The 7,140-nt window shown below is 33.6% G+C and overlaps 1 protein-coding gene across 1 annotated transcript in view; it reads left to right on the top strand.

The window, feature by feature from the left end:
* The window catches only part of LOC133192118 (small ribosomal subunit protein uS13), a 105,534-nt gene that overhangs the window by 68,212 nt on the left and 30,182 nt on the right, over positions 1-7,140 (top strand). The gene's annotated exons all lie outside the window — the stretch shown is intronic.

Here is a 7,140-nt window from a genome sequence, read left to right as displayed (position 1 = left end):
ATTATATTTTCTGTCCATTTTTTTCCTGTGCAAAAGATCAAACAGATTTGTTGATATTTTTCTTATACTTGATATTTAATTTTCTTTTCAAATTTTTTTTTTTTTCACAGTGTAATCATTTGTCTCAAAATAGTTGAAAGTTTCCATTAGAAGTGTATAAACGGTGATATGTCCTCCAAGAGAGGGTGTTTTTTATATATTTACACTTATTTTGTGTGTTGTCTAGTAGTCCGCAGTATTATTGCCTCTACACAATTTTAAGCAGACATCATTCCTCGATTATGATGTTTAAACTGCCTTACAATCCAGTCTGTTTGAACATGTAAGAACAATTTTTTTGTTTTCGCATTTGTGAATAAATGTTGAAAGATGGTAAATATTGTGTTTTCTTGTAATTATTGAAGTTATAAGACTGTGGGGCCAAATTGGGGTTACAAGTTTTATAAATGGTGGTTGTGGATCATCAATTATGTTAATTATACCAAAAATTAAGGTTAAACTACATTTAGGATTTATTATCTCCATGTTTATGTGCAGACGTGTACCCTCTTCCAGAAAACAAGTTAAAAACTTGTTTATCACTGATATACATGTATACTTCGTAAGTCTGTAGATCCAAACATATTTTTAAAGAAAATGTCATCTTAAATTTCTTGGTCAATTTAAAGCAAATACAGCCTGAATACCAATTAAGGTTTTCTCGTATAATGTTTTTAGCTCTACTGGTCAGAAACCAGAAGAGCTTATGCAATAGCAAGGTGTTCATCGTCTGACCACATCAAGACAAATAATTCTATGTAATGTTTTTTTATTTCAATGAATGGTGTTGCCATGGTTACTAAACATAGAAATTTCTGTGAAATTTCATTAAAACACTACTCCTCCTACAATTTTGGTTTGATTTCAATATAACTTGGCACACAACTAGACTGCACTAAGATACATAATTCAGTGCATTGGTTTTTGATAAAAAATGTTGCCATGGTTACTAAAAATAGAAAATTTCTTTGAAATAGTTTTAAAATGCTACTACTCCTACATTTTTGGTCTGATTTCAATATAACTCGGCACAGAGGTAGACCACACTAAGATATAAAATTCAGTGCATCATTTTTATTTTATTTTGATGAATGGTGTTGCCATGGTTATTAAAAATAGAAATTTGTGTGAAATTCCTTTAAAATGCTACTCCTACAGTTTTAATCTGATTTCAGTATAACTTGGCACACTAGTAGACTACACTAAGATACATAATTCAATGCATCGTTTTTTTTTTTTTTTTTGATTTCGATGAACAATGTTGCCATGGTTATTAAAGATAGAATTTTCTGTGAAATATTTTCAAAACGCTACTCCTCCTACAGTTTTGGTCTGATTTCAATATAACTTGGCACACAAGAAGACTACAGGAGGGGTGCTAATAGCTAGCACCTGAGGCAAGGACAGATTATTTAATACTTTTTATCTTATTGCATGGTCTTGCTATGTTAATAAAAGCAGAAATTTCAAAAGGCTACTCCAACAGTTTTAGTTTGATTGTAATAAATCTTGCCACAAAGAAACTAAACCAAGAACCATTATTCTATTTATTGCTGTTGCATAGTTTCAAGTGTAAGTGCTACTTTTCGTACAAACCAGTAGAGCTACAGTCTCTCAGAGACTTTTGGTTTAATTTTTCAATCAATTTTGTAACCTTTTTTTTTTTTTTTTTTTTTTAAAAACATATTCAAAACTATTAATGTGCCATTAAAAATCTCAGGTATAATATATCAATGACCAACCACTGGTCCACATCATTTAAGTTACATCTGGCAAAAAAAGTTATATTAACTAGAGCCGAGCTCGTTGCAAAGCAACGAGTAGGTCTTCCGTTGGAGCTGCAGGCAGGAAGAAGTGACCTTGAGTCAAGGTCATACCATATCATAAGGTTATAAGCAATCTTGTAAGAGGTATCAACTAACAATGTTTCACTCTGTAGTATAAAGACGATAAAGGAATGCATGTGACCTTGAACTTGTCCAAATGACCTTGCGAAAGCCATGACACACTCTGGTTATGAGCAAACCCCATCTGTGTATTACTAACTTCTCAAATTCACTCATGTTCATACAGTCCATACATCCAGTCAAAATATTTTATCCTTAGTGACCTTGAACTTGAGTTTAGGCCATGTCACACTCTGCATGATACCAACAATGTTTCACTAGAAAAAGACGGTAACGAATTTAAAGCTTCTCATCCAAACTCATCCAAATGACCTTTCATCAAGACCTTAACACACACTGGTTAAGAAAAATCCCAATTTGTGAGTTATTGACTGGATAAGGTTAGCCATGTTCTTTCAGACCATAGATCGAGTCAAATAATTTATCAGGTTCCACACAATGATTTAAGGATTCATTGTGAATGTTTTTGTCTAGTTTGGATATTGAACAAGACGTGTTTGTGAAACATTGATGCCCCGGTATTGCAGCTTATGGCAAAGGTTTAAGTTTCTCAAATCCGTATCCAACTCCAAGGTCAAAGTCAAGAGATAAGAAATTATGTTACCCAAAGAAAGATCTCGCCTCAGTGAATATAACTGTGAAATATGAAACCGCTATAAGACTAACTATTGAAAAGCATGGCAAAGGTTATTTTTTTTTATACTCAAGTCAAATGTTAAGGTCAAGGATAGATTAACGGTGTCCAAAGGAATGCCTTGTCATAAGAAATAGACATTGAAATATGAAAGCCCTAGCATTAATTATTCAAAAGTTATGACAAAGGTCAACGTTTTTTTTTTCAAAAGTAGGTCAAACCCCAAGATCAAGGACAAAAGTCAAAACTGTCGGTACTCAAGGGAGGGTCTTGTCACAAGAAACACACATGTAAAAATACGAAAACCCTAACATCAACCGTTGAAAAGTTATGAATGAGATTAAAATGTTTCAAAGGTAGGTCAAACTCTAAGGTCAAAGGTGAAAATTCAAAACTTTTAAATTTTTTTTAAAGTACGTCAAACTCCAAGGTCAAGGTCAAATAGTAAAAATTGTTGATATCCAATGAACAGCGTTTTCACAAGGAATACACCTGTGAATGTGAAAACACTAGTCCAAACCGTTCAAAAGGTATTGCCAAGGTTAGATTTTTTAAAAAGTGGGTCAAACTCCAAGGTGAACGTCACAAGGTCAAAAATATTTATTCCAAAGAAAAGGTCTTGTCACAAAGAATTTCGGATGTGAAGTATGAAAGCCCTAACGCCAACTGTTCAAAAGGCTAAAGAACAAGGTACGGTTTCAATACAAATCTTGCCCTGTGTTTTTCTTTAAAAATAAAAGTGATGTAAAAAATTAAAACTCATGCTTTTTGAATTATTGAAATTCATGCAGAAAGATCATACAAATCTTTTTTCTCACATGACCTTCCAAATGCTAATTGTGACGTCATAAACTTGTGCATTTTCCCGTATTTTCTTAAAAAGTTGCAGAAGACATCAATTTTCAATGGAATTTTCTTTCAGATGATATTGTTCACAGGCATCGCCCACAAAAATTTTGAGATATGTGATTTTTCAAAGAATTTTACACAACATATCTAAAAATTAACGTGGGCGACGGCTGTGGACACTATTTTCTTAAGGAAAATAACCCTTGAAATGGGTCATTTTGAGGCTTTTTCTGTTTAAAATAGAGAAATGCATCAAATTAATGACGTCATATATCCAGAATGGTACTCCATCATGCTATATTCTTTCCTGATTTATTACAGTCATATACTCAACTAATATTTAAGCCAGTTTCAAAACTTTTTGAAAACATTAAATTTTTAGGGAACAATAAAGCTAAAACCATACCTTGTTCTTTTGCATAGTTGGTCAAACTAAAAGGCTGTAGAAAGGATAAGAGAGAATCCGAGATATTCAATCAAGCAAACTTATGATATTGCAGATCAAATAAAGCATGAGCTATAAGAGCAGGCACGTAGCATCAGCCTCCCCCTTTTTTCAGACCTAATTTTTTACTTTAGTAATGTTCATTGAAAGTCCCGTTGGCCCCCACTTTTTGTTGCAGTATTGTCCCGTTGTCCCCACCCCTTTCCGCCAGGAAATAGGATTCTGGGCTATTTTCCGATTTTGGTTTTGCTTGTGAAGTCTTTTCAGGTAAGTTATTTTTTTTCTCTGGCTGCCCCCCCCCCCCTTTTCAAAAACGATGCTATGTCCTTGAAAAGTAACATGTAGAAATGTCTGTCCTGGCATATGTTATAGTTTTATAATCTACAGCCTAACTTTGCAATTAAACCACAAACACATACGTGTAGTACAAAATATTGATAAAAATAGAAATAATCAGTAATATTTAATTATTAAGATAAAAAATGAAAATAATGCAAAAAATTCTATATTACATATATAGAGAGATTGTCAATCAAATGGCATGTTCAACGCAATAGCAGCAATAAGAAACTCGCCGACAGTTTTTTTTTTTAAATTCCAAATTGTTTTTTAATATCTACAGATATTTATAATCCTTTCAATGTATGTTCGTGGATTATTGATGGAATAATTTTAGTTACATGTCAAGTTTAATATTATGGTGTTTGTGCTTTGTAGCAAGGATTTGCTAAATACTTATTATTTTCTATGATTGTACCGAAAAGTAGATACATGTTTTAAAGCAGAGCTACCGCTCAAGCTTTATTTCTGTCGTGTAGATCTAGAAGTCTTTGTGTATATATCATAGGTAAAAGTACCAATACCGATGATCACATCCCTTCAAAGTTATATTATTCTTGTTTATTACGCCCCTTGCAGTGGCAGATCCAGGAATTTCATAACGGGGGGGGGGGGGGCAAAGTAGAAGGCAGGGGAGGGGTCGGGGGGGGGGGGCTGCAATGAAGCCCCCAGAGGGTCTATAACAAAGCCCTGGTGGGGATCCAGGGGCGAAGCCCCCAGAAGTTGACAAATTCTTACAAATAAGAGATGTTTTTTCCTTGATTCAAGGATAATGGACATTTTAGTTCTACATACAAAAAATTCGAAAACGGAACGGAAGGGGGGGGGCGTGCGCCCGGCGCGCCGGCCCTGGATCCGCCTTTGCTTTTTTAATTTTATACATGTAGTTATGCACCTCACCAACCCTTCTTGTGTTCAAGATGTTTCAGTCGTTTGTTTGCATTATAACTTAACAAGAAGTCCGTGATTTTTTGTGTGAAGTTTAGTTTTTAAAATTCCGAAAATGACAGGCTAAAAGGATATTTATTATTGATGAAAATAATGAAATTGGTGATCAAAGTTCAAAATACACGTGCGGTGGCGATATTCAAAATTGACAGGAAGTCGCTTGACTTTTTAATACACTTAAAGATGGTGTCAAGAGGAAAGAGTTTGAAAGGTTTGATAAATACACACATGCATCACAGAGTTGACCAATATGAATGCATTATGATCAGGTCACGTGGTAAGTACCTCTATCACAATAATTGACACGTGGAGCACCTGCATTGATTTCTTATAATTAAGTTAAAAATTTGTTAAAAAAAAAATGAAGATATTAGTTAATAAAAGTTTTATTAATTATTTATTAATTAAACTGTAATGGTTTGGGTCGTGGATATCGGCCTGGGAAGCTCAGTCGGTACAGGACCTGAGTAGTGATGCAGGGGTCCCGAAGAAAATTAAAGAATATTTGTTAAAGGTACGTGTATAGTCAATCAGATTAGAAATACAGCGACCATCAGAATTCCGGGCCGTAAAAAAGATCTGATTTTGATTAGATCTCAGGTATAGGCGAATGTGTTTGTACTGAAAAGGTTAGTTAATTCATTCAAGATTTATTATATTGTTCGTTTGGACGAAGGCTTCATAAAAATATACACACTGCCTGTACAGGTACACTATACCGATACACATCAATGAATGTTCGGATTAATTCAAAAATCGGCGGACATTAATTTATTTTAGTTATCTAAAGGCAATGTTATTTCCAGAGACATTTATATTTTCTGTTTTTTATGTCTCGGATTTTTCTTTTTTGTGATTTACCGGTTTACAAAGGCCTGTGTTTTAACAGCTGTTCATAAACGCTGCCAATTAATATATGATCAGAGAAAACGAGACATCTCCCGGTAATTCATTTCTTATGGAAAATATATGGATTGAAATCTTAGCATTTACCTGTGTAATTACGATGTTACAAACCGTGACGATGACTGGCCAGGAGGACTACCCGTTATAAAAACAACTCATGATCAACTCAGCGGACCTATAATTCACTTTAATATATGCTGTAAATCAATAAAATCATTTCAGTGTAGTCGATATTTTATTGCAAAAATAATGAAAAAAAAAATACGGGATTTAGAATTTTTCTGTATTTCAAACTCTCGATATGCATATATTTGGGGCGCTCTTGCATATGCACTTATAAAACGTGCATGTTCTGTACTTGCATGCGTGTACATTGTATGTGTCCGTAAAACCTTAAGAGAGCTGATAAATGTGTTCTGATTTTCAGAAAAAATAATGGGAACCTATAAATAATTACATGTTTATCATTTTGTTCGCATACAGTAACAAGTTAAGTAGAAAAAATAATTTATTCAACATCGAGGTGCCCGCGGCTCTCTGTGGCCACGTGTATGCAAACGAGGACTGGACTACAATACTTAAGACACAAAGCGGCAGAGATGGATGAAACTGTTTGCAATATTACAAAGACTTGAATTATATTACATGTATATTTGAAGGAATTTTTATTTATGTTAATGTTTATTTAATTCTATAAATAATAAATGGACATTCACAAGAGTGATGGTAAAAATAATATGTGCGTAGCATGCGTAGTAATTACAATTATTTACCGAAGCCCCCATTCAATTACAATTGCAGATGAATTAAAATACAACAACACGGGATAGAGCAATACTTTTTTTAAATGTATTGTTGCGTGAACAGACAAAAACAGCGATTAAAATTCAAAATGATTTTTATGCACCAGTGTTTGGAATTAAGATTATAAAAGATCGGTAAAGTAATCTTACTGATTCGATATAATCAAAAACATAACTTTCCATTAATTAATAGCTCTTTGTACAAAATTGACATTATACGCGATCAAAAATACTAGCTTTGTTTATGGCCACAGGTGGCTAGTACACTGG

This window comes from Saccostrea echinata, unplaced genomic scaffold (assembly GCF_033153115.1).
Source record: "Saccostrea echinata isolate AGI-Se365-2 ecotype Australia unplaced genomic scaffold, CSIRO_AGI_Sech_v1 ptg000025l, whole genome shotgun sequence".
NCBI lineage: Eukaryota > Metazoa > Mollusca > Bivalvia > Ostreida > Ostreidae > Saccostrea > Saccostrea echinata.
The sequence above is the reverse complement of the archived record's forward strand: the minus strand, read 5'-3'. Positions and strand labels throughout refer to the sequence as shown.